This window comes from Corvus hawaiiensis, chromosome 29 (assembly GCF_020740725.1).
Source record: "Corvus hawaiiensis isolate bCorHaw1 chromosome 29, bCorHaw1.pri.cur, whole genome shotgun sequence".
NCBI lineage: Eukaryota > Metazoa > Chordata > Aves > Passeriformes > Corvidae > Corvus > Corvus hawaiiensis.
This window is the reverse complement of record NC_063241.1, coordinates 149482-177325: the sequence shown is the minus strand read 5'-3', so window position 1 is coordinate 177325 and position 27844 is coordinate 149482. Positions and strand designations below refer to the sequence as shown.

The 27844-nt window shown below is 50.8% G+C and overlaps 1 long non-coding RNA gene across 3 annotated transcripts; it reads left to right on the top strand.

The window, feature by feature from the left end:
• The first annotated feature begins 20562 nt into the window (after window positions 1-20562).
• On the top strand, window positions 20563-26171 carry LOC125318415. 3 transcript variants are annotated; one of them, XR_007200342.1, is made up of 3 exons: window positions 20563-20602; window positions 24598-24723; window positions 25880-26171. It is a non-coding gene; the product is annotated as an uncharacterized LOC125318415 (long non-coding RNA). The 3 variants fall into 3 exon arrangements; XR_007200341.1 differs by lacking the exon at window positions 20563-20602 and adding an exon at window positions 23156-24331; XR_007200340.1 differs by lacking the exon at window positions 20563-20602 and adding an exon at window positions 23156-24331 and having other exon boundaries at window positions 25936-26169.
• The last annotated feature ends 1673 nt before the right edge of the window (window positions 26172-27844 follow it).

Genomic DNA, 27844 nt, shown 5'->3' with positions numbered 1-27844 from the left:
TGCCAAGAGAACTGAGGTATGAAAAACAAAGGTCCTTTATTTATATAAGAGCAGCAACAAAAACGAGCTACAGAACATATTTACATTGTAAGAACCTTTGTAACAACAACGATCTATAGAACGTATTTACAAGAACATATCTATCAAAACTATCTTAAACGTATTTACAGAAGACAAAAAGAAACGCTAAAACGTATATACAGAAGGGTGCCGTCTCTGCCCTGGATCTCCGTCAGTCCTGGAAGAAAAGCAAGTGACACAGTCATTGCAGTCAGGCACAGAGGGCTGTTCCATGTGCCTCCAGGCTGGGACACACTGGCAGAGCGGGACTCTGCTGCCAGCGCTGAGCCTGGCTGGGGCTGGGGGTCAGGCCCCAGGCACTGGCACGGGGCTTGTGTGAGCCAAAGCAAGTGCAGGACAGGCTGGGGATGGTGCTTGTGCTGCCAGAATCCAGCCCACGGGGCACCGTGTCCCTCAGCGGGGCACCCAGCCCAGCCCCAGCCTGGCAGCAGGGCACCCACTCTGCCTGTGGGGAGCACATACCTGTCCTACCGCTGGAGTCCCTCTTCATCCCAGGACCATGTCCTCCTCCTCGTCTTTTCCATCCACATCCATGTCCTCACTGTAGTCTTCCATTTCCACCTCCATCTCTTCCTCCATCTCTTCCTTCGCATCAACCTCCATCTCTTCCTCCATCTCCTCCTTCGCATCCACCTCCATCTCTTCCTCCATCTCTTCCTTCACGTCCACCTCCATCTCTTCCTCTCCAGTCTCTCCTCCATCCACTTCCATCTCCTCCTCTGTATCAGTCTTTATATCCACCTGCATCTCTTTCTCTTCGTCTCTGGAAACCTGCAGATGTAGCAAAACCTCGGAGTGGGATCCCTGTCCCACAGCATCCCCACAGAGGCACTTAGGTGGTGTCCATTTCCATGGAATGGCACCTTACCTTCCTCGGGATGAATGTGAGCATCTGGCAGGGATGAACGGCAAAATCCAGGCACAAGAGACCTTTGGGAACTCTTGGGAGTATCGGAGCAGGGGCCAAGCAGGGTGACGGGTGTGTAGGCACAAGGGCGAATGGTTGTGTTGTCCTCTTTGCTGGATGCTGGGAGCTCCGGTGTGAATGCAGACCGTGACATCACAATTCACAGGAGTCCAGGGTCACCGTGGAGTGGACAACGGGGATCATAGAATGATGGACTCCCTGAGCGGTCTGGCTTGGAAGGGACGCTAAAGATCATCTTGTTCCAACTTGAGCAATCTTCTACCAGAGCACGTTGCTCAGAGTCCTGTTCCCACGTGGCCTTGGATGTTCGCAGGGATGGGGCATCCACATCCTCTGTGCACAGCCTGGGCCAGTGCCTCAGCACTCTCAGTGTGAAAAAGCGGCTTCCTTAGAGCCAACCGAAATCAACCTCCTGCAGTTAAAAGCCATCCCCCTTCTCCTCTTGCCACTGGCCCTATTGAACACCGTCCCCATCTTTCCTATGGGACCCTTCGAGTCCTGCATGGCCACAGCAAAGCCTCTCCAGGGCCTTCTGTTCTCCAGGCTGAACATTCTCAAGCCCACATGGACAGCAGTGACTTAGATCAGCAGAAATCAAAGCTGCAAGGTAGCAAATAGCACCAGGAACTGAGAGAGGGAAGCTTTAGACCCAGGCTTGTCTCGAAATAGACAAAATTAGTAAGAGTGCAGGGGCAGATGGTGGGACACTGGCTCTGTTCTAACTGATGAATATTTTCTTTTTTTCTTCTTCTTTTCTCTCATGCTGACCCAGGTTTTGCTGTTTGAAAGGAAGCTTGGCACAGCATCCATTGTCTTCTCCATTTGTGAAACACCGAGCAGAATCTGAGCAGGCTGATGGCGCAGAGCAAAACCTGCAAATATCTTGATAATCCTGAGCCTGGGGGATGCAGCTAAACCCAGTCCAAAGGAATTTCTGGAAAGTCGAACCTGGTTTACATTTTCTTGAGTTTGGCTGTGCCAGCTTCACCAGACATTTATAAAAAAGCAAACAAAAAACTCCAACCAAAAAAGACAAAAACCCAAACAAACAAACCCACACAAACCAATCAAACAAACAGATAAAAAGCCCCAAATCAAACCAAAAGGAATGAGGAGTTCATAGTAGTTGTGAGGATATCACAGCAGGCGAACGGCTGCTTCCCACAGGATCACCATAAAAAGCCACATGGAACAGCTGCTCCGAAAGATACACACCAGGGGCAATAGAAAAAGGGATACATGGCGGCTTTGGGGGTAGCTCCACATTAAGGTGAAGGATGAGCACTCCGTGGTACAGATCCAGCATTCCCCACACTCCAGGCCGCTCTTTGCTCCTGATGAAAGACCCTTGCAGGACCGTGGCCCTTCTCAATGCAGTGTAAATCGTTGCCACAGCTCTCAGCTGAGCCACTGGCATTTCCAGAGCGAGATTCAGGCACAATCCTAGTGCCTCGGAGCATCTGTGGAAGATCCTGAACTTCTTCACCCTCAGAAACACAAAGCAGCTCAGGCTTTCCCTGAATTGGGTCTTCAGAGGAGGTTTCCAGTATCTCTGAGATTTGTTCACCGCTCAGCACGTGTGACTTTATGTACAGTGATGCATTTGGGTTCCTTCCTCACCCCTGTGTGCCAGAGAGAAACCACCCACGTGGATGAAGGATAATGTGTACAGGGAAATTTATTCCTGGATTGTCATTTTGCTTCACTGTCACTCAGTTAAACATGGTCCTTATCTAAGAAGGACTTAGAAGAAATGTGTAGGAATTTTGGCTCTGAGAGGAGCAGAAAGCACATTTTCTAAAGCAAATTCCCAGCTGATGCAGCTTCCCTGGCAAAAGAGTGATTCCCATTCATCTTCCTGGGAAGAATGTGAAGACCCATTCAGAGATCACAGGTTCAGCTGGCCTTTGGCTTTGTGTACCTCATTTCACAGGTCCAGTTTCATTAAAAGAGGCTCAAGTTTGCCTTGCAACACAGAAGTGCTGTAGCTATTCCCAGGAGAAAACCAAGAAATGACTGTCCCACGGTGTGGTCACTAGGTTGGTACCCGGGGTAGAAATCCCACCACAGTTGTGGCTCTGTGAGCAAAGAGAGCCAGTGCTTTTTGGGGCTGTAACAGCTGAGAGTGTGGCAGAGCAGTTTTTATATTATTTTTAGAGTCCTGAAAACATTGTTCCCAAAACAATCTTTCTCTCCCATCTTGTGTCATAAATTGTGGAACAGAGAAAATGGAAAGGAGCAGAGGTTTGTTTAAATTGGCTTTTTTGTTGTTGTTTTTTAGTCTTAAAATAGCATCAGCGTGATGCATGATACTTTAGAAATTGGATTAGTGCCACCTATTTTGTCCCACCAGAGAGGTGGGATTTAAGACTTCCAACAATAGAAACACCAGATGTGCAAGAGCTCGGTTTTCCACCCCTCACAGGCCGGTATCTTGCTGTGCTATTTTAAGCAGCCTCAGCCAGGTATATTAAAATACTGCTCCAAACAACAACAGAATGAAAATGTTCCGCCAAATGGGGAAAAATAAGAAAAGTGGGCGGCAGCTGATGTTCATTTTGCAAAGTCAGATGCAAACAATGTTTGCTGGATTCCTTTCCTAGAAAAATGTAGACATTTAATAGAAATCTACCTCTGAGGCTGATAAGTTTGGTATGATTTTAGATCTGGGAGGAGCAAAACAGGTTCTAGAGAAGCTGTGATTGTCGCAGCCTTGGCAGTGTTCAAGGCCAGGTTGGATGGGGCTTGGAGCAAAGTGGTCTAGTGGAATATGTCCTGAGTGTGGTGAGAGTTGGAACAAGACGAGCTTTAAGGTCCCTTCCAACCCAACACATCCTGTGAGTCCATGAAAAGAAACTTTTGGTTTTCCTGAGGTGTTGCCTCGGCAAGGGGAGGTCACAAATACCTCAGGTAGTTTGAAATGCCCTGAGCAGAACCCAGCTGTGCTTTATCACAGGTGCTGAGGGCTTTTCACTTGTATTTTATGGGGGATTTTCACAGGGCAGTGCAAGAGCAGCTGAATGTGTTTGACAGGCAAAGAGGGCCAGTGTGGCAGCAGCTTCATTCAACAGAGCTTTTCCTTCTGTGATCCTGTATAACCTGAGGCACTCTGGGGCTCTTGAACCCGGCAGCTGGGCAAGTTAATCATGATAATAAGTGGTAAATTAACCTGCTCCACTCTCCTTAGCATGGGGGGTGATGAGCATTAGGTAGTTTGGGGAGCATTGCCAAGATGGGAGCTTGTTTTTTGCCAAGGAGAAGGGAGAAAATATTGCTTAGACTAAATAAAGCAGCTCTGCTTCGCCAGCAAGAGGAAAAGAAGCGATTAAAGATGTGAGTGCTGCGTGGAATCATTTGCATGAGGATACATCTTGTCTGCTATGCAGGATAGTTCCCAATAAACCATGCTTCTCCTGACCTTTATTTTTGGATTTCTACCACATAGTACAAGAGCCAAGATTAAAAATCCCAAAATGCTTTGTGGGCAGGGAATGAAAAGTGGGGAGGCACTTTTTTGTTTTCTTCAGCCTGCCTCTTTCTTTTGTTCCCTTCAGAGATCTCACTTCATTTCTGCTGGTTTTTGGAGCACATGTGCTTAGCTCTTCCCAGATCCCCTGGGCTTGTTTTAGCTCTGGGTGTCATGGACACTCTAAATTGTGAGGTTTTTTTCCCTCCATCTACCTCTGCTTCTTCAAGTGGTTTACCTTCCTTTACCTGTTGGAGTGATGGATTTTTCTCACCTTTTATTACTTAGTGCTTTTTCTGTATTTCCTTCATTCTCTAAAACCAACTTTTCACTTGCCCTGTGGCTGTTAGATGCCAGTTATGGGAGCATTAATTCTTTCTCTACTGCTTGTCTGAGCTTTCACAAGGAGCTGAGAGCTCTCTCGGGTTAAACTTGACTCGCTTCATCACCTTCCTTGCTGCTGCCTATGTCCTTGGACACTTAAGGGAATAAAGTCTCAGTGCGGAGGTGTGGAGATTGTAGTTGCGAAACTGTGGGTCTTTTTGAGAGACGAGAATGCTGTTCTCAATCTTTTCAAGGATAAACTGACCACCTTGTTTTGGGGCCAAGCGGGCTCAGATCAGCACAGAGGTGCCTGTTGCAGGTACTGAGCTTTGGAGGGCTGGCAGCAGCTTCTTGGGCTGTGTTTGTGTGGTGCTGTAAGGTTTGTGTTGGGTCCCTGGAGCAGTGGGAACAGAGCCCCCGTGAGATGCACATCAGGAAATGCGGGTACAAAGGGCCTGAAATGTGACCAGCTCTGGCATAGTTTCCATAGGACAAAATATTTTTACTGGGATTTTGGACAATTTGAGGCTCTTCCTCTTATCCTTTGCCTGGTGAACATTCCCCCTTTGCAAGAGTGGGGAATCCTGAGCTCACACCATGGAAGTGCCTGATAAATATTTTTTTCTATTTTTCTATGTTTTCATCCCAGCAGGAGTCAGAGAATACGTGATTTTCCCCTCAATTTAAACCCTCAGAAAGGAGGGACAATAGGGCTTTACCCTTCCTTTAAACCTTAGGATGATGAAAATGGGGGAGTTCTGCTCAATTCGAACCCATAACATAGCATTGTCAAAGTTATGTGCTTCTATTTAAACTAGAAAATAATGGAAACTAGGGATTCCCTGTCAAGCAATACCCCTAAGAGCATGGAAAAGGCAGGGTTTTCTTCAATTAGTACCCTTAAAATTGCAGAGGAAGGGGATTCCCCCTCAATTTAAACACAGTCATGAAGAAGGAAGATTGTCCTTTTGTTTAAAGCCCTTTTCTCCTGGTAAACCTCCTTTTTTCTGGGGGCACTGGGTTAGGACTGACGAGGTGAAAGGGGAAAGTTGAACGTTTCCCCCTGAGAGCCCATGTGCTGCCCTGCCTCCTTAGGTGCTGCCCCTAAGGAGAAAATACCCATTTTGGTAGCACAGATCCCATGTTGACAGTATTGCATCTCTGCCCACATAAGACGTCAGAAAACTGGGATTTTGCAATTTGGTATTCTGAAACGGGGCTGTTTTGATTTTTTTGCAACTTGATTTTCTAGTATTTTGAAGCTGAATTTTTTTGGTATTTTGGAACTTGGTCCTCTGGAACTTTGAAACTAGATACTCTGGTATTGTAAAACTGGATTGCTGTTGTATTTTGTAACTTGGTATTCCAGTATTAGATGTAATTTCCTCAGGAAAAACACTTGGATCACTGCATCACTTTCTTGTTTTAGGCTCACCAGTCAGCCGGGCTATCCAAGTCCATCCTCCCCAGCGGGGAGAGCGGGAGCACGTCCGGCCATGGAGAATTTCTGGGAGAGGCCTGGAGAAGAAAGAAGGCTCCAGCTTCACAGATCTGTGTCATAACCCATCCTGTCGGCCGCTCCTGTTTGATCCTGGTGCATTTGTCCTCTTGGATTCAGCCTGAGCAGCGCTAATTGCTGGGAATGAAGCAGCCTTTGGTACTTCTTTTCCATGAAACCTCTCCATCCTGCCCTTCAATCCTTTTGCAAACACGGGAAAAACCCAAAATTCCGTTTTTCCCCACCTCTCCCGTTCACTTTGCCTCCTCTTTTCTCGCAGGCTTTGGGCTATCCAGGCTTGCATGTGGATTAGGCAGAGCACCCTGTAGGCTCAGCTCCAGGTGGGATTGCAGCGGTGTTGGAAGCACCAGGGATTCTCCCAAGGTTTGGTGTGAGGAGCTGCATCTTGGGAGGGGCTGGGATTTTGTGCACTTCTGGGTTTTTTTTTTCTCCTGTTTGCCTTTTGGGCCGCCTCAGAGAAAAAGCTGGAAACCACAGAAAGGGAAGGGGGTTCCCAAATTCCTTTCCAAATCCTCAGAGGAGGCACAAATCCACGTGCAGCTGAGGAAAGAGATGAGAATGGGAATGAGGGGGGTCATGCCGGGTGCCCTCCCCCAGAGGGACCCAAAACTGCCAGAAAATTCACAGGGAGGGGAGAGTGTAGAATACTAAAACCCTCGTTTTTCATTTTTAGGTATATTGATGCCTCATACTAATTTATGTATAGATTAATTTTCAAATACAGCCTCTCTATCTACCCTAACATATACAGCAATATAAGAAGCTGGGAATAGAGATCAGCAGGTTTTGAGAATAACGAGCCGGCGTTTTTCTCCAGGAAGGAAAGAAGCAAGTGCCTGGCCCCAGGAGCCGAGACGCTCGGGCTGCAGGAGCTGCAGAGCGCCCAGAGGCGGCTTTTCCCTCTGCTCTGTCCCTGCCCCCGGGCTGAGCTGGGCGGCGCTGCTGCCGCCCGGTGCCGGCTGAGCCGAGAGGGCGGCGGCCTCAGTGGCTGCCGAGCGTGGCAAGGGCAAGGAGAGGGAGCGAGCGGGGCGGCGTCTGTCAGCGGAGGGGAGGGGCGAAGGGCGGTTCGGAGCGCCGAGGGACACGGCTATGGAAAGGAGTGGGCGCCGTGCGGGGCGGCGACCGCGAGGAATGACAGGGCGGGGGGCGGCCCGGCGGGGCCGGTTTTGCCGGGCAGCAGAGGCGCGGTCGCAGCGCGACCCGGGCGGGGGGCACCGGGCGGGCACGGTCGGAATGGAGCCGCCCGCGTGCCGCTCTCAAGGGGGCGGCTCGGAAAGGAAGGCGCAGTTGGGCGCTCTCAGGACGGCGTTAAGTGACCTTGCAGAGGGTGGTTTACACTTCCGCCACACTCAAGATGGCGGACGCGCTAGGCCCCTTTGAGAGGTGTCCCTGCCGGTGCCTGCCGCCGGTCGCGGAGCAGTCGCCCGCCTCCGGTGCCGCTGACCCCACCAGCCGTGTCCTCGCACCGGGAAGCGCCGCGGAAAATCGCGCGGAAAGCGCGGGGCCGGCGTCGGAGTCCGGGCCGGATTCAGGCAGCCGAATAGACGCCCTTGTGAGGAGCGGCAGGGGCCCTTAAGTGTACCACACTAAAGATGGCGGCTCGACCGGAAGTGGCTTCTGCCAGCACCCAAGATGGCGGCGAAGGGCGGAAGTTTCGTCGCAGCCACACTAAAGATGGCGGTGGTGTGCACTGTTTTCTGACCTTCTCAGTATGGCGGCAGGGAAGCCCCCCCCCCCCCCCCCCCCCCCCTTAAGCTGCGTCGATTCGGCTGCCTGAACGCGACGCCGACGCCAGCCCAGCGCTTGCACGCAATTTTCTGAGGCGTTTCCCGCTATGCGGACGCCGACTGTGGGGTCGGCGGCGCCTGGGGGTGGCGGGAGCATTCAGGCAGCGAAATAGACGGAGCGGGGTCCTTCCGGCCGCCATCTTGAGAAGGTCGAATAGCCACTGACCCGATCGCCACATTGGTGCGGTCCCGGTGACTTCCGCCCTTCTTCGCCAGGAGCGGCAATGGCGGGGAGCCCGGGGAGCAGCGCGGCCGGGCCGGGGGCACTGGCGCGGGTGCTCCGGGCTCGGAGGTGAGCGGGGAACGGGGACAGCCCCGAGCGGACGGTGGGGGCTGCGGGGGATCGGTATTCCGGCCCAGGGATGGCTGCCCCGGCCCAGGGATGGGTGTCCAGGCACAGGGATGGGTTCCTGGACTACCTAATAATATTATATAACGATCGTACAAGGAGATCTATCTAAAAAATCCTCCATGGTCATCCTTCTCCCAGCCCTGCTCTGTTTTCAGGGTCTTGGGGGCAGAGTTTGGGTCTGGACAAGGCTCTCGGGCACAGGGTGGGATTCTTGGGGTGCAGGGCCAGGATTTGGACTCGAGGCTCCCTGTGGGTCCCTTGCAGCCCAGGAAATGCTGCGATCCTGTGCCTCTGAGGGTGAAATAAAGGGCACCGGTGGGGTTTGTGCCCGCTGTGTTCACGGCCCCGCCGGCTCAGGGCGGGTTCAAGGCGCAGCTGCCCCGAGCCAGCGGGACCGGCCGGGGCTGCTCGCTCCCGGTGCTGCCGCCTTGTGGGGAGAGCCCGGCACTGCAGCCCGCACAGGCGCTGGACCACGGGATCGGCGTGGAACAGCAGCGCAGGGAGTGCTGAGGCAGCGCAGGGAATGCTGCGGTCCCAGGGAAGGCTGAGGCGTCCCCTGCCCGGGGCACTCGGCAGCAAATCCCTGATGTTGAGCAGAAAAAGGAAAGTTCTGGGTTAGTGGGAGGAGGTTTCTGGAATGGAGCTGGGACAGGTGTTGATCCATGCATGGAATCACGGGGTGGTTTGGCTTGGAAGGGACCACCAAGATCATTTACACTCTGTTTGTTGTCTAGTTCCACAGCAAAGAACATCCAGAACTGCCTCCTCACCCTCACGGACAGCAGGAATGTCTTCCATAGCTCTTGTTTCGGAATGGGAATGGCTGTTGGGAGCTCTGGCAGGACCAGGTAAGAACAGAAATGGGATCATTCTGGCTGCTGCTGGAGGTGGTTTTCTGCTTTCAGGCTGTTCTTCTGATTGATCCTTTCACAGCAGTGTTCTAGGGCACATTTGAGGGTAATTCCAGGAATTTCAAACCAGATAAAAACTGGTGGGGAAAAAATGAGAACCTGATCCATTTCTGGTAATTCCAAGCTTCTCCCACAACACCGTTCCAGGGGAAACCTGATAAAAGGGTAAAGATGCAGAGGAACAAGTGCTGTAAACCCCCCTGGCGCTCTGACAGAGCAAACCTTCCAGTACTCCCAGCAGATCTCTTGGAGAAAGTGTGGGATCACAAGGTTTTGCAGGAAAGCAAAACAGGGGCGGAGATGAGGGACTAGGCTTCCAGTTCTTCCTTTAGCTGAAAGCCTGGGGGAATTGAGAGGGGCCACAAGAACTGTTTGTGTAGGAAAATGGGAGTTTTTTGGGCTGAATCTGAGTTTTTCTCTGGGGCGTTTTTGAGGGAAAAGCTGAGGTGGTGTTTAGGGGAGAGAATGCACATTTTTGGGGTGGAAAAGGTTTAATCAATATTGTAGAGGAAGTAAAATGTCGGGGGTAAAAGTGGATGCAATCTGGAGGGGACAGAAGGAATATCTTGGAGGCAAAATGGGGAACTGAGTAGTGGACAGATGGGGAACATTTTGGAGGCAACACTTGACAAACTCTCTGGGGTGGAGAACGAAGACATTGAGGGAAAAATGAGGTGATGAGCAGTGGGCACGTAGGGAAGGTGGTGGGGGTAAATGTTGAGAAAAGCCCCGTGGTATTCAAGAAATCCTTGGAAGCAGGACTGAGGAATTCAGTGGTGGAAAGATAGGGGAATTTTGCGGGGGTGAAACTTGAAAAGATCTAAGAGTTGAGAGTGAGTGTTTTTAGGTAAAAAGGATGTCTTGTTGAAGTTGGGCGTCTGGATTGTGGCATTTCTGGATCACAGGGTGTTTTTCCAGAAAGTAGGAGATAAAGAAGACTCCCAAAGCCTCGGTAGCTGTGTTAAGAAATCCCTCGCAGGGAAGAAAGGTACCTAAACCTCCTAGAAGTAGGGACTAATTAGCATGGGAAGGGGAAAACCCACCCCCAGTGGGAGAGAGCCCGCCGGGTAAGGGAAGAGAAGGATGCCCTTAAGAAGAAGCAGGGAAGGTGAATTTCTCGGTTTGCTAAAACGTATCAAAAAGTTTGGAATCTGGGTCTGTGTGGAGGCTGGGATTTTCTCGGCCATATGCAGAGCCCAGCACTAGGAATAAAGTAATTCCAGGCTTTCCAACGCCAAAAATGCAGTACCAGAGAGTTCTGTTATCCCGAGGACTTGGGGGATATTTGGCAAAAATTTCCGGGGGCCCAGGCTGGACCGAGCTTTTAACGCTCCCCGGATTCACGGGATCGGGGATTCCAGCGTGCCCTGCACGGGTTTTTTCAGGGAAGTCCCAAATCCGTGTGAGCGCGAAGCAGAATCCCCTGGGAGCTGTGAAGGCAACAGGATATTTCTTGGGAATTTTGAAGGATTGGGTGAGTCCTCAGTGTTAGGTTGGAACGAACGCAAATTGTCCGGGAGTTGCTGGTTTAGGGATGGCCGGATCTGGGTTTGGATTTGTGGGCACCAAGTGTTCCTTGTGTCAGCTTTAGGTCTGCATTGGTGGGAATTGTCAGAGAAAAGAGAAGGGAATTGAAATGCGGAGCTCCATTCCCGGAGAAGTGATCAGGATGGGAGAGGAAAGGCTGGGAGCTGGGAGCTCCTGGAGAACGAAAGGATCTGAGGTCTGGAGGCAAAAGCTGTGGAACAAAGCCTGAAAAGGGTGCGGGGTGGGCAGGAGGGGGAGGAGGGTACCGTGGCGGGGGGGGAAAGAATCCCTGCTCCGGGAATCCAGCAGGGACCAGGACAGGATCATTTTCCATCCACTGCTCTCAGTGGAATCCTAATAAGGAAGGTCGAAGGAAAGTGATTCGTTTGTTCTTAGGTTTGGAATGAAAGGTGCTCTTGCAGAGGGGAATATTCACCTGTTAAAATTCTGTTGGATACAGGAAAAGAGGGAGGAAGCAAGCAGCTGGGGAATGAACGGGTGGATTTTTGGTGGATACAGGGAAAGACACGGGAAGGGGTTATTAAGTAAAATGCACCTCACGGGCAGCACCAGGAAAAGCCTCAACTGCCCTTTTTTCCCAAGCTCTGACATTCCAGAGGAGTAAGCAGTGGTCAGCCCATCACTTTCTGTATTCCTTGGGTGCCCAGTGCTTTGTTGGGAAGAGATAATATTTGGAAATGAACAAATCCGGGGATGTAATTCCTGATGGTAAAGCCCCAGAGACCCTGGTTTTGATATCCTTCCAGCACCCAAACGCAACAGAGGGAATCCTGGAGGAGCTGGAAAACGCTGTCGCTCCGTCAGTGGAATTCCTGGGAAATGGAAAGCAGCAGAAGCAGCAAGAACAGAGTTGGAAGCAGGCTCCAGCCGGGTAAGGCAGACACCAAATCCTTTGGAATTAGAAGTGGGCAGGGGTGGGAAGAATTAATTCTTACATTTGTAGCCCATGGATTCCTGAGCAGGATCCCGGCAGGGAAGACTGCAGGGATCAGACTGGGGACTGATCCCAGCTGGGGGCAGCGAGCCTTGGAATTGGCTGAAGGGAAGAAAGAGGGATCCTTTGAGCACGAGGATCAGCTGTCAAATGTGGAGATGGCATCAGACAATTCCTCGGGAGGGTTTAGTTCCTGGGCCAAATCGATCTCCTGCCTTGTGAAGGAGCTCAGAGATGTGGGAAGAGCCCAAGCAACGCAGGGAATGCACTGGCAGATAAAACTGCCGGGGAATGGTGGGGAAAAGCATCGAACAGGGGGCCTCGTTTTGTACAGGAACGGTACAAAAAAATGTCCAAAAGAGCAGGAATGGAATGGGATTTTAGGTATTCCTCGGAGGCCACAATCCAGTGGGAAGGCTGAGAGAAGGCAGCAAAGCCTAAAAAGGCAAATGAGCCAAATCTGCCCAAAGCCTCCAATGGCCACGTTCCCTGGCATTGCTGAGGACTTCAGCCGAGCTCCAGGCAAAAGGTGAGCCCCTATGGAATCCTTTGTGGGAGACCATATCCAGCTGGGACCCTTCCTGGAGAAGGCCATGGGATATGGGTTATCCCAGGTCCAGAGAATATGTCATTTCCTCGGGAAAAACACTTGGATCACTGCATCACTTTCTTGTTTTAGGCTCACCAGTCAGCCGGGCTATCCAAGTCCATCCTCCCCAGCGGGGAGAGCGGGAGCACGTCCGGCCATGGAGAATTTCTGGGAGAGGCCTGGAGAAGAAAGAAGGCTCCAGCTTCACAGATCTGTGTCATAACCCATCCTGTCGGCCGCTCTGTTGCAGTGGGGATCCTGCAACACGCATATATCAAACCAGGAGTCCCGTGGAAAGGAAATATATATGGACAGACAGATTCTTGATAGCTGTTTCAGAGAGATGTTTATTTCTCCAGCCGCATGGCCGGAGCTCTGCTGAGGAACGGTTCCAGTCACGGGACCAAGGGTCCTTCTGCCCGCGCAGGGAACACAAACCAACCAATGGGAACGAGGCTGAGCAGGGGCAGGGAAGCCCCGTGTCTGTGCCCTCAGGGCCCCTCTCCCAGGGCTACATGGCAGGGGAGGGACCCCAACACCTCACCCGTTTTATTTTAATAAAAGGAGAATGAAAACAACTGGATAAACATAACAAGAACAGTTTCAAAATAAAACAAGCCACCCTCCTGAGTCTTTAAATGTCCAAACAGATTCTGTGGAACATCTTAGGGCTGACAGAAGGGAGACAGGACTCTCCGGGCATGCTTTGTGGGGAAACTGAGGCAGGAGAGGGTTTAACTTCTTCCCTCCCCCTTTTCATCCCCCACTCGGCATTGGAAAGGGATTTTTGGGGAAACAATTGGCAAAAGCATGGTTTTGTGAGGGAAACCATGGATGAAAAAACGGATTGGGAATACACTGGGGGTAATAGGACATAGGGTAAAAGGGAAAGGTGGGATTAGGAAAGGGAAACTGTAGGGGGGGCTTACGATGGAGATATTGTCTAACATGACTACGATTTTTTGCATATATACTGCCTTTTACAGAAACACCATCAGGCCCAGTGACCTGCGATGCTTGTAACCTTTTTCTCCCTAGTACAATATTAAATTCCACCACCTCTCCATCTCCCAAGCTTGGGATGCATTTTTCAGGGTTATTCTTTTTAATAGCAGTTCTATGCACGAATATGTCTTGCTGGTTGTCACACCTTGTTATAAAACCATAATTTTGCTTAACATTATACCATTTTACTATCCCTAAGGTCTTAGTTACTATGATCTTTTCCTTTTTCCGAGTGGCTGCTGTTTTCTGTCTCGCTGCGTCTTTGCTCTCTCTTTCGGTCGCTCCCATGTTGGAATTGTCGCAGCTGCTGGTGCCTGCGCGCTCTTCCCGGGGTCGCGTTCGGGGCTGTGCGGGCCGGGCCGGGCCGCGCCGCTCAGTTCTCCGTGCGTCGCCTCCTCTGCTCTCAGCTTCGCTGCCGCTGCCAGGCGCTGTACCCACGTCTCGGCCGGGCCCCCGAGCGATGACTCCCCCGCGCCCCGCTCCAGCGCGCGTCTCGGCTGGGCGCGGCTCCGCTCCACCGCCACCGCCGCCAGCCACCGCCCGCGCACCGCCCCTCTCAGTCGGGCGTTCACGGGGCTCGCTCCACCACGCGCTGCGCGGGACCATTCGGGCACCGCTGGGTCCCGCCGCTCCCGCCGTGCCTCGCTCCGCCACCGACACTGCGGCTCGCGTGGCTCCGCCTGCGCGCGGGAACTGCCTCGCTGCTTCTCACAGAGCGCTCGGTGCACGTGGCCTGGGCCGCACGGTCCCTGCGCCAGGCTTCCCTTCACCAGGACACAGCTGACATTGCTCAACAGTCTCGGTAACTAAATAATATTCACGAAAATATTCTTCCATCGGCATATATTTTGACTCCAGTATTAACTGTGTCCAAACGGTTTTCCAAAAGCCCTTGGTAAGAATTAAATCCCAAGAAACATAGAAAAAGTTCTTAAACAACCATGCCAGGAAGTGTTTCAGTTCTTTTTGAGCTTGAATCAAGCTAAAATTCACAAATCGTTGTTCAAGAATCATTTTAAGTTTAAGATAAATGTCCATATGCGGCTCTGAGAGCCAAGAGTCTTCCCACCGTTCCTCCATAGTTTAGATACGGAATAGCAAAGCAAAACCAAGAAGAGGAATCCAAAGTTTCCAGGGTTTACTCACACAAATCAGTCGCTTAGGGATCGGGGATCGTTCTGCCTGCATTCTGCCCCCATTTGTTGCAGTGGGGATCCTGCAACACGCATATATCAAACCAGGAGTCCCGTGGAAAGGAAATATATATGGACAGACAGATTCTTGATAGCTGTTTCAGAGAGATGTTTATTTCTCCAGCCGCATGGCCGGAGCTCTGCTGAGGAACTGTTCCAGTCACGGGACCAAGGGTCCTTCTGCCCGCGCAGGGAACACAAACCAACCAATGGGAACGAGGCTGAGCAGGGGCAGGGAAGCCCCGTGTCTGTGCCCTCAGGGCCCCTCTCCCAGGGCTACATGGCAGGGGAGGGACCCCAACACCGCTCCTGTTTGATCCTGGTGCATTTGTCCTCTTGGATTCAGCCTGAGCAGCGCTAATTGCTGGGAATGAAGCAGCCTTTGGTACTTCTTTTCCACGAAACCTCTCCATCCTGCCCTTCAATCCTTTTGCAAACACGGGAAAAACCCAAAATTCCGTTTTTCCCCACCTCTCCCCTTCACTTTGCGTCCTCTTTTCTCGCAGGCTTTGGGCTATCCAGGCTTGCATGTGGATTAGGCAGAGCACCCTGTAGGCTCAGCTCCAGGTGGGATTGCAGCGGTGTTGGAAGCACCAGGGATTCTCCCAAGGTTTGGTGTGAGGAGCTGCATCTTGGGAGGGGCTGGGATTTTGTGCACTTCTGGGGGTTTTTTTTCCTGTTTGCCTTTTGGGCTGCCTCAGAGAAAAAGCTGAAAACCAAAGAAGCTGAGGGGGGGTTCCCAAATTCCTTTCCAGCCCTTCAGAGGAGGCACAAAGCCACGTGCAGCTGAGGAGAGGGATGTGAGGAGAATGGCAATAATGGAGCCTTGGGACTCTGCACTTCATTCTTTTCACGTGTTTGGAGGTGCAGGAAATGCCAAACCCCACAGGAATTCTGTGTCTGTAACATGGGGTGCAACCTCTTGAAACCCAAGTGCTCGGAGTGGGGTTTTCCCAAGGGTAAATCCCAATGTGACATGGCAAGGCTTCAGTGAGGATTTCCAGGCTTGACTGCACAGCTTTTGGGAAAGCTCAGTAGCCAAACAAGATCAGATTTCTGTCGGATTTGGATCAAACGTGGCGTTTAAATCTGGGCCAGCTCAGCTCCCTGGGTGGGAAAGTGCTTGGAGTAGCCGAGAGCTGAGCCGTTGTTGAGAATTCCAAGCGTTGTGTCCTTACGCTCCTTAATACAGCGTTTAAATAATTGATCCTGAATGGAGCCAGTATCAGAGGGATTTGTTAGAGGGGCAGGGATGTTTTTTCACGTGGCAGTGTGTCGGGATAGTCAAGACTCCTTATGTCAGAATTAATTGGTCTTCCTTCTTTTCCCTTTTGTTCTTTCTAGATTGTGGCTGAGTGGGGAGAATATTTGGGATAAAGAAACGAAATGCCCGAGGGAAGCTTCGTGTTCCCGTGGGGATGCTTTAGGCGCGTGCAGCTTCTGAGCTGCACCGAAACTTGAGGCTCCCCCAGAAGCCTTCCGAAGCTGGAAGGGCCGGGGAAGAGAATTCCAGAAGAGGTGTGGGAAGCGCTTTCTGCCAGGTCTGGACAGCACCGAGGTGGGAATGACTTCAAAGTGTTCCTTGTCCCTGTCCTGTTCCCAGCCCAGGACAAAGTTGGTGTTCCCTGAGCGGTTGCGGTTCCCTGGATGTGGCAGGAGGAGGTCTCTGCCGGGGAGTGGGAGAAATGTCCCTGGCCGGTGCCGTGTCCTTGGCGGGCAGAGAGCGCCGATCGTGGCAAGGGGGGTTTGTGAGTGTGGAATCAATCCTAGCTCCTTTTTAAGGGGGTGTTTTAATGAGTCATCAGCAGGGACCACTTTTAGCCAGCTTTAGTTAAGTTCCTTTTGCACAGGTTTCATGTGGCTTTGATGGTGAAATCAGCAAACCCTGAAGTTTGCCAAATTACCCCTGAAAAGCTTTAATGAACCAATCCTGAGGGAACTGGGGATTGGATATCTGGGATCTTATGGCCCTTTGAGGCCATGTTGGGTTTACCCCTGATATACTGCCGAGGGAAACTCCAAGTTAAGAATAATCCAAATATGAAGCACTTCTCACAAAACTCAGCTTTGCAAAGCTTTATTTGGGCTAAAAAAGAAAAGATGGGAATGCCCTTGGCAGAAAAGCAGCTGTGAGGCACAGCAGGCTTCAAATGCCTGTCAGCAGGTGCTCCAGGAGAAACGGCTGCTGGCTGCGGGCATCCTGGGCTTTCCAGGCAGGTTTTGTAGCGGATTGCAAGGCAGTTTTCCTGCCTCTGGGGGGTGGCACCTGCATCCCACTGGAAAGGGAAAATGTGGAGAGAGCGGCAAGCGGGGAGACGGTTGCTGATGTGTGTCCTTGGATTGCAGTTCCTCCCGGTGAGTCTGTGCTGCTGGAAGTTTGAAGGAGATCAGTCCTGGAGTACGTGTGGGTTCAGCTGTAGGGCTTGGGAGTGATGCTGGACATGAAATTCCAGGGGTGTTCCCCTTGCTGGAGTGAGAAGCAGTGGAAGCACTTTGCTGTCTGCTTCTTCATCGCCTTCGCCTCGGTCCCCTGGGGCTCCAGGTAATCCCCTCTCACCTTTGCTTTTCCAAGGGTCTCTAAATGAGGGCTTGAGCTTTGGTGCAGCTCCCTTTACAGGGAAGATCTGTTCCAGGAAAGGTCTCCTGGTCTGGACCGATGGCGTTGCAGGAAGAGCAGGAAACCCCAGAGCTCCTGTGGCTCCCTCATCTGACTTGCCTGCAGGCAGCAAGGATCATTCCCAAATGTCATTCCCTGGCTCCGTGACTCGGTGAGGTTGTGTTCCCCCAAAGGCCAGGGGCCACTTTGTGTTGCAGCTCACGGAAGTCCAGCTCGGAGGTGCTGGGTTTGGTTTTTGTGTGCAATGAAGGCACTAAAAAATTCCCCTCCTTCACTGGCACAGCCCTGGAGTGGGAGCAGATTCCCCTTATCCCGGAGTTATCCCGCTCCTGCCCTGGATCCCTGCGGTGCCGTGTGTTCTTCAAGCTCACAGCACTGCTGGCTCTAAACAAGCAAAACAATCCCTGTTCCATCTCTTCTCTGTCCTTGATGTTCCCAGGCTCTGCATCTCCCTGGCTATTCCCTGTGTGAGTCTTCATCTCCATCCCACCTTATCCCGATCAAGTAAGGGTCTGAGACGTGTTTAGCAGCAAATGCATTCTTGTGAAGAAAGCCAAGAGCAAAGAGCATCCAGATGCAGAGAAGTCTTTAGAAAAGCATTCCGGACGTGGAAATGAGGGATGTGTCTTCCTGCATCTCCTGTTGTTTTTCTCTGTCAGGTTTTGGAAGGGTTTTCTCTCAGTGATTTCCTGCGATCCAGGTGCGTCCCTTCCTTTGTCCAAATCCAGTGCCAGAGGATCGAATAACTGACGAGTGGGGTCTGGGATGAAAACGGTTCTCCTAAAATGAGGGAAACAATGCTAGAAGAGAAATGAGCATCCTTTTAATGCCTGGAAAAAAAATGCTGGAAAAGGGCACTTTTTATTTGATATGGTGTCATTCTCCTTTTTTTTCCCTTGGATAAAACTGCACGGTGAGCAATCAGAGCAGAAATATGAAATGCAGGAGTCTTGGATTCCACAGTGGGATTAACTCCCCTTTTCTGCTCTCTTTCAGGACAGGAAAAACCACTGAACTCGCCCCATCTTTGGGACCAAGAGCTTTGGTGTTGGAGTAGGCAAAGCCAGCTAGGGCCCCCCTTGTCCTGCCCATGGTGTGGCTCAGGGACAGGCTCCTCTTCTCCTCTGGGCTGGGATGAACTGCCTAGGGAATGCTCTTTCTGACAGGCCGGTCCTAGCCCCGGCTACTGGAAATGGGCAGAGGTGAAGAGGCAAGTGCCAGAGTTCCTTGGGGATGATGGAATTGTGGTGTTTGGCTGTGCCCAGAGGGGCAGGTTGGGCATTTCTGTGTGTCTGAGGACCGGTTTGGGTGCTGGGGAGCCCGGGGAGCCGAGCTCTCAGTGCATTCCCAGCTCTCCCAGGGGTGGCAGCTGGTGCAGGGCTGGGTGACAGCCTCTGGTCGGGCTCGGGGCAGGCCCTGGCCCCGGCACAGACACGCTGGGGTGGTTTGGGGACGCCTGGGGAGCCGTGGGAGGCAAATGAGGGATGGTGCTGGGCGGAGCGATCGGCCTGCGCTCGTGTCAGCGCAGCCGTGCAGGGCACTGGGATCTGGGTAAAACACCGGCTCTCCTGGCGTTCAGGAAGGCAAGGTCTGTATTTATCCATACATATTTATCCATACATATTTATCCATACATATTTATCCATACATATTTATCCATGGATTATCCATCTATGTTTATCCATATACATTTATCCATATATTTATCCACGTATTTCCCCCTGTATTTATCCCTATATTTCCCCATGTATTTCCCCATGTATTTTATGAACACTCAAGTGCCATATCCATGTATTTTATGAGCACTTCCAGGGTTGATGACTCCACCACTGCCCTGGGCAGCTGTTCCAGCGCTGGACAACCCTTCTCATGCTGGGCCAGGAGATGGATTCTGGAAATCCAGACTCCGAGGAGCAGGGGATTAAGGCAGTGTACTAGTTTGAAAACAAACCAGTGGGAGACACCAAGTCAGAATAACAATTTAATGGAAATTAAAGAAAAGGGGAAAAAAGGTAAAAGAAAACACTGTCAAACTGACAGAGTCAAGGTACAACCTGACACCCTGTTAGGCAGGGTGGTGGTAGCAGTCTGGTAGAAATGGTGGCTGCAGTCCTCTGAAGCAGTGATCCTGTAGTAAAACAGTCTGCTCTTCCTCAGGAAGTCCAGTGGTGGCTGTGTAGCTCCTGTCCTCTGGAAATCCAGTGGGAAGCCGGTGTCTCTGGTGTTCAGCCTCAGCTTATATCCACGATGGGATGCTTGGTTCCTCCCTCTGGGTGGAGCATCTCACAATGGGGTAATGAGTCATGAGGCAAAGTGTTGATTAGGCTCATTAACAGAAGATAGTCCGGAGGGAGTTATCTCTGAGTCAGGCGGCAGGACAATGATGGGCAATTAACAGAAAGATAGCCTGGGGGGAGGAGGCAAGGAAACACTGCCCCACCTGATTTCAACAGCTGATGGGGATGGTAATAGAATACACTGCAACCCAGGACAGGCAGCATTGGATTCCTTTATTCTCCCAGAAGGATAAAGGAGATTTATCCCCAGACGAACCAGAGGTGATCACACTGAGGTCATCAGTGGGATTTCTTCCTTACTCCCACAAATACCCACTGGGGTGACAGAGTTCCCTACAAGGGCGGTGTTGGAAGGAGCTGCTGGAATGTTTTGCTGTTCATTGGGATCCACAGGATGTTTGGTGTCTCTCAGAGCTGTTCCAGGCTCTCCACAGATCCAAACACTCCTCACATTTCTCCTCAGAGTAGAGAGGTTTCCCAGAGTGCTGGTTTTTAATTTCAGATGCTGGGATAACGACACGGCTTCAGGAGGCAGGAGACTCATTGTGCTGTGCCTCAGTCCAGGCAGGGACAACCCCCAGCTAATAAAAACCTCTTTAAAGCACAAAAAGTCCCATTAAACTGATATTATAAAGGCTGCAAATTGAAGCAGGCCTCAATCAGAAAGCAGCAGAATTTAATTCCCCCCCCTTGCCCATGTGCATGATGATCTCCTTCCTAATTGCCCATCCACGCTTTTCCCACAGAAGGGCTGTCCCGAGGTTGGAGATGGTTCCAGCTTTATGGAGCTTTGATCTTTATCTGGTTTTACTTTTTACAGAGCACAGAACCCGAGAGTGGCAACTGCTTTCCTCTTGTTCCTCCTGTGGCAGTGAACTGCTCTTCCCAAGGACGGCTGCAGGAATTCTCAGGCAGCAGAACGTATGGAATGCCAGGCACGCTACAGAATTCCAGTGGGAGCAGCAGGAACTTCTGTTCTTTACTGGCAGGGCTGTGCCATGAAGGGGAGCTCAGAGATATCGGTCAGCTCAGGGAATGAGCCTGGCTCATGGTGAGGAAATTCGCTGTGCAGTTACTTTGGGCCCTTTCTCCTCCTTCTCCTTCTCCTTCTCCTTCTCCTTCTCCTTCTCCTTCTCCTTCTCCTTCTCCTTCTCCTTCTCCTTCTCCTTCTCCTTCTCCCTCTCTTCCCAACACCGGTTCCAGACCTCAGTATAATCCATGTTCCCACAGCCTGACCTTGCAGTTTTCCCAGCTTAGCAGCCCCAGCAACACTTGCAGCCTCTCTGTCTGGACTTTGTCTTGCTGAAATCTCCCTTTGTTGCTGCCTCACCTTTTATCCAGCAATAACATGCAGTGGGTGGAAGCTTCTCAGAATTCCCTCCCAGTTCCACTGGAAACATTCCCGAGTGGAAGCAGCTGCACTGCCCATCAGCACTTCCCTGCTTTTAGGGGTGGTTGAGGCATGAAGGATGCAACAAATAGAGTTGGCTCCAAGGGGATTAAATGCTCCCCCTGAGGTTGCTCAGAGAGCTGGAGCTGAGGAATCCGGGTGGGAATCACTGCAGGAAAAAGGAAGGAAAAGAGAGCAGAGGAACAGGGATGCAATTCCAACCTCTCCAAGGACTGGCATGGGCACATTCACCATCACCATTTAATCTAGACACGATTTCTTCTTTGCCTCTGGCTGCCAGGAGCAGGATGAGCAGTTTAATGAGTTTAAATAGTGAATAGTTTAATTAGCTGGAAGAGACTGGATCAATAGCTGCTTAAACAAACAACTGGCTCCCTGTTTCCAAGCTTGGATGTAGTTTTGGAAGGTTCCTGGCAATTTGGCAGGGATTAGTGATGCTGAGAATGTGCTTTTTTGTGGGTTTGGGGCTTTTACTCCTGTTCACGTGGCTGCTTTTTCTTGTTGCGTGGAAAACAGGAGGGAAAGAGCAACCACGGGAGGAATTCCACTCTTGCTGCTTCAAGGGATGGATCAGGAAGGGAACAGGCTGCAGGGAATTTGGAGTGCAAACTGAGATCTCTCCGATATTTTCGGCTCAGTCAGTCCATCGGTGCTTGGTGGCTGTTTAGGCCACGTACAAGGTGAATGATGGTGCACATCGCAGAGCTGCTGGTGGCTCCTTCCCCTGCCCGGCTGTCAGTCACCCTGCAGGGTGCTGGAGCAGCGTGCCAGAGGCCACGGATCCTATGGATCCCATGGATCCCAGGGGCGTGAGCAGGAGCCTGAGCCTGCTGGCCACTCCTTGCTCTCTCTTATCCTGACTTTTCAGCTCTGCAGCGAATCCAGCTCGAGCTTTTCAACCCTTAGAAACCCAGGGAACTTTCATGTCTGCTCTCAGATCTGGGATTTAAATCCAGCCCTTATCAAAGCACCCCGTGACCAGGCAGGCCCTGAATCCCAGCAGGGATCTGATAAAGAGGGACCTGACATCCTAAAGAAACCCTTTGAAATCCTGCTGGGATTGATTTGTATCCATAATGGAGCCCAGAGCTCTCTGCCAGGGAGAGATGAAGCTGCTCCTTTGCTTTATCATCCTCAGGCCCTTCCCAGCTTCGAGGGAAATTCACTCCCTCTTCAAGCCCCAAAATCATGGAAAAGTTCCTTTGTATCCTTCTCTCTACAGCCCCTACGTGGATTAATCAACTTTTTATTTGATATGGTGTCATTCTCCTTTTTTTTCCCATGGATAAAACTGCACGGTGAGCAATCAGAGCAGAACTATGAAATGCAGGAGTCTTGGATTCTACAGTGGGATTAACTTCCCTTTTCTGCTCTCTTTCAGGACAGGAAAAACCACTGAACTCGCCCCATCTTTGGGACCAAGAGCTTTGGTGTTGGAGTAGGCAAAGCCAGCTAGGGCCCCCCTTGTCCTGCCCATGGTGTGGGTCAGGGACAGGCTCCTCTTCTCCTCTGGGCTGGGATGAACTGCCTAGGAAAGGCTCTTTCTGACAGGCCGGTCCTAGCCCCGGCTACTGGAAATGGGCAGAGGTGAAGAGGCAAGTGCCAGAGTTCCTTGGGGATGATGGAATTGTGGTGTTTGGCTGTGCCCAGAGGGGCAGGTTGGGCATTTCTGTGTGTCTGAGGGCCGGTTTGGGTGCTGGGGAGCCCGGGGAGCCGAGCTCTCAGTGCATTCCCAGCTCTCCCAGGGGTGGCAGCTGGTGCAGGGCTGGGTGACAGCCTCTGGTCGGGCTTGGGGCAGGCCCTGGCCCCGGCACAGACACGCTGGGGTGGTTTGGGGCCGCTTGGGGAGCCGTGGGAGGCAAATGAGGGATGGTGCTGGGCGGAGCGATCGGCCTGCGCTCGTGTCAGCGCAGCCGTGCAGGGCACTGGGATCTGGGTAAAACACCGGCTCTCCTGGCGTTCAGGGATGCAAGGTCTGAGGGACTGGATTTACTTGGGCCTTTCCAAGACAGCAGGAACAAGAGGAGGTGTGGTGCCAGAGTTGCGTCCCATCCAGTTGCATTTCCCTCTTTCCCATTTCCATTTCCTCCTCAGTGCAGGAGCCCTGCAGCCCATGAGCATGGGGCAGGTGACAACTCCCTGTCTGTAGAGGGATTCCTTATGGAACAAGGGCGTATGATACCCCTGGAAAGATTGGACAACCCAGGGTTGCTGAGGAAAAGCCCCTGAACAGGCCCCTGACTGCAGGCAGCCCTGAGAGTCCTTGGCAAGGTATACAGCTGCCTGGCTCCCCCCCTCATTAGAGGCCATCTAGAGGGCCTGGGCGTGAATCTTTGCAAAAGTAGATGTAAGTTGGCATAGTTGAACAATAAGGGGAGAATGATGCTTAATCGTATCTGTGTACATGTCATTTATGTGGCCAGCTCTCCGGACTCGGTCCCTAACACCTGTCCTCCTCCTGTCCCCCTGTGCCCCTTTTGTTGGACAAGTCTCAAATGGCAACGCACATTCCCAAAGACTATCTGCTTCCTTAAATCCATGGACCAGCTAGTGCTGTCACTCAACAGCTGAAATGAGCTTTCAGAGCCTAGAAACTAGCAGGAGTGACAAACAAATCGATTTGAATCTGGAAATAGGTGAGTTCCACCCACCCACTGCTGCTGATGCAGAGACTGGGGCTCAGGGCATCTGCGCAGCCCTTCCCTTTGGCACTGATCCTGCACTGGAATGTTGTGTTGTTGCCAAACCGGGCCTCAAACCAGGAGAAGGTAAGCCCTGACCATTTGCCCCTGACCCACCCACAGTGTGTTATCTGGAGCGTGTGCCTCAGCTGGTGTCACTTGAGTTTCACCAGAGTTGCAAGTTGGCTCCTGCTCTGGGCGATTCCGAGTGACCATCACATCAGTTCTGCACTAAGCACCGTTTAGCCAGATCCAGAGATCTGGCCACATAGTGACTTCTGAACAGAAAATCAAAATGCAGGAAAAGTGCCAGGACCACTGACGGGCCTGGGTACAGCACGGTCTTTGTGGGTCACTGTCACTCCAGGCCCTTACAGTCTCTCCTCATCTTTCTTGTAGGCTCCCTTCAGGTGCAGGAGCCATTGCTCACTGGTGTTTTTGACTATTCTCTGCCAAGGAAATGAGTTGAATTTCCTTGTCAAATCTAATAGGCTTTTATACTTGGGCTTCTCTGCTGTGGGATTCATACTTAGAGACTGGTGTTGGTGTCTGGACGCTTCCAGAAGGTGGATGTTATCCCTGGATGTATAAAGAAAACGCCTATCCATCATCTCTCAGGCAATGAGAGCGGTGCAGGTGTCTGGCATGGCAGCCTTTCCACCAGTTCACTGGTTGAGCTGGTGCCAAGGTGAGCCCACTCTCTAAATTTCCCTTGCATGCCTCAAGGCGTGCATCGTAAGATTCGTGCTTGTTGGAAGGACAGGATTGAGCCGGTCTCCTGAGCAGTGAGTGTCAGGCGACGTTCTCTTTGCTGCACGTTGGTGACTCCAGGGGGTTCTGGAGTAATACAGACATGCAGGCTCGAGAAGGCACAAAAGAGTGCTTTCCTTTCAAACACGGAACTGGTGAAAAAGTGTGATTTGTCTCTCACTGCCTGCATTCCCTTCAACCCAGCGAGGCCGTATGGAGCTGATGACTTCCTGCCTGTGTTGACATAGGCCCTAGCCCAGTGTGATGAACTGGAGACTGAAATCGAATACATGACAGAGTGGCTGGATCCATCCTTGGTGTATGGAGAAGGTAATGGATTTTTTTTATTTTTACTAGAACCCCATGAAGGACTAGTGAGGGGATGTTCTTCCTCACAGCACAGTTGCTGTCCCTCTTGTTTGAGTAGAAATCCTGTTAAGGGGAGACCTAATGACAGTGATGTTAGTAGTGTAGCAGGACAATGTCCTAATCATTTCCACTGCTGGGTAGCTCGCAGAGCACAAGCCCCAGCAGCCTGAAAATGTGCTGCTGTGCATTGCTTTACGAGCAAATACATTGTTTCTAACCCGTTTTGACTCTGCAGGCAAGGACATCCATTGTGCAGGTGCCCAATGGCCTTAGCCTTTTGTGCCTGAAAAATTTCCTGAGAGTACTTATGGGGCAGCAGCACTCAGCTCACTGTGAGGCACATAATGAGACTTGGGTTAGGTGCTGTGTGAAAACTTCTGGGGGACTCTTTGTACCTTTGGGGAAGTGCTTTGAAAATATTGCTCCCTTTTAATGATCTTTGCTTCTTTCCAATATTTGCTTCTCACCAAGTATTTTTCTGAGCCCTAGGAATGTGTTTCTTGAGGCATTACTTGCATGAGGACTTAAGTCTGCTAGAAGCAAGGAAATCTGCCTCCTTGCTGTTTCCATGGTAGCATTTTTAACAAACAAGTTTTCTGCAAGGCTCCGGTAGGCCCCAGAATCTAAAAAGTTTATGAGAAAGTTTAAAGGTTCTTGCGGCCAAGCCTAGCTGCGTGTTTAGGTATATGTATGTGTTTCCTATTCCTGCTGCATCTTGGCTTTCTGAAGTTGCTGTATCCTCTTGCATGCCATTATGCCTGGGAGAATTCATGCCACGATTCCTCCAATCTGGCACTAGTGTGCTCCTTGCTTGGTGTACAGAGCATCCTTGAGCACATTGTTAGGAATCTTAGCATGGAAAATAATTGAGATGTGAAGCTGGAGATCAGTAACATGCTTGAAAAGCCAAAAGTTTTCCTGGACTATTAAGTCACATTATTATGAATGCCGCAAAGGAAGTCTGTCCATAGGCTGGGCCTGTCTTTGGCACTAGCTCAGCTCTACCGTGCAGAAAAAATTGTGTAGTGCTTTGGGGTTGTGCATTTCAACTGTAATGTATTGTCCAATTTATCTAATGGGTCTCACATGAATTTTGTGTGTCAATCTCGTTGCAAAGCTAAAGGCTGAGAGGGGACACTGTCAGTAATACAGAAAATACTACCCTGTGTACAGAACGCATCTCTGAACGCCTCTGAACAGACTGTGCTGCCTCTTAGCTGGACACTCCCACCCAAATGGCTGACTTGGAAAAGATAAGACAGACAGTGGGTCTCCTGTTGCTGCGGACCGTTACCTCCCGTCGAGACTCTTTTACTTTGTGACCTGCAGCTTCTTTTGTACATTGCAACTCTGTTGTGGCTTTAGTTTGTTCTCTGTTTGTGTAATAAAGGTGGAGTATGCAGGACTGTATACACCATCTCCCGAATGAGTTGGACATTATGGGGAATGCCACAAAGGTGACAGACCAGTTGTTGTTTTAAAAACAAAGGCAACCCTTTGGGATGATTGCAGAGTACAAATCTCACACTCAATTGTTGCTTTATTGCCACTAAGAGCGGTTGCTTTGATGTTGATGAACACCGGTAGATTGTCTTTTACTTTGTTTAAGCAGCCGTGTTTATTTCATCCACCTCTGAAGCTTGGGAAGAAGACAAAACACTGTTAGATAATCATTTAAAATAAAGCTGGTGTTCCAAGAGTAGAGGAATAAACACGTGGGAGTAAAGGAGAGACAGGAGTCATTTAAGGAATCGGCTTTCCTCAGCATGAGTGGACCCAGCCGTAGGCACCGCTGTATCATATGGAGCACATGCAACCACTGAATGCGTCTCAGTGGCTGAGAATACACCCTCCAGCGTTTTGCAGGCCAATGAGCTGTTTTCCTTTTGTGTGTAAATATTTTGGCCATAGAATAAAGGGACTTTCTGTATATCCGTGTGTGTGTCTGGGTGCCTCTCTGGATGTATTTATACATCTCAAAGAAAACGGTCTGTACCTGTGACTGAGACCACTCTGAGACGTTCTTCCCTTGCTGTCCTTCACAGGAGGCTATTATTTGACAAGTGCTTATGGAGCACTTTCACTGTTCAAGAACTTCCAGGAAGAACAAACCGCCCTATAGCTCAGCTCAGAGGCCTGAGATACTCTCCGGCAGTGGCACAAATACCTCTGGTTGATGATTTTCAGATAGAGCTTAGGGCTGAAATAAAAACTGGGATGATTGTGTTGTTGTAAATTGCTATTTGAGAGGTATGATTTGTAGCAAATTCCCTTGGTGCTGCCAAACACCTCTGCAAACCTACACTACTGCTTACATGAAAGTTCCTTACCAAACTCCTTCACCACCTCCTGTAAGGAGCCTGAAGCAGCAGACTGATGGATTTCAATCCTAAATCAGGTTCTCTACATTCTTTCTCTGCCCCTTCTCTACAACCCTTTCCTTCAATTTGCTCTTGTAGCCTCCTAGTTTTGTTTAAAACACTGCATCTAAGCAATAATAGAGATAACAATACATCAAGTCCAGAACTACTGGAATCAGTAGTTCTGATGTTGCAACCTTCTCACAGATAACACAAGCTTCCAAAGAACTCTCTTGGAACAGGGAAAGAAGAGAAAGTACATGGACTTTCAATGCAATACTCGAAAACCAGCAAGAGATTTAGTCTTGTATATCAAATGTCAAAAATCACATGCATAATTACAGAATTTTTTATAGTTAAAGAAGTATTTCAAAACCCAACCCTGACAGTTCACCTGCAACTTGCATCAAATATCTGTTATCCATAGGAAGGAAAGCCCGGTGCCCCAGTGTGTCAGGTGCAGAGGATGAGCTGTCCAGGGAATGAGCAGCAAATCCTTTCTGCACCTGCCCTCACACTGGGACTGGCAACACCCCCGGGTGTGAGCTGTGAGGATGATGAGGGGTCAGAGCAGCCCCAGGTGTGAGCTGTGACGGTGAGGAGAGGGCGGCTCCTGCCGGGGGCTGTTTTAGGAGGGGTTTCCTCAACTCACTTTGTCACGGCGATGCTGGAAGAGAGGCGCTTATGCCGGGCTCCTGGGGGGCGGGGAGTGTCTCTCACGG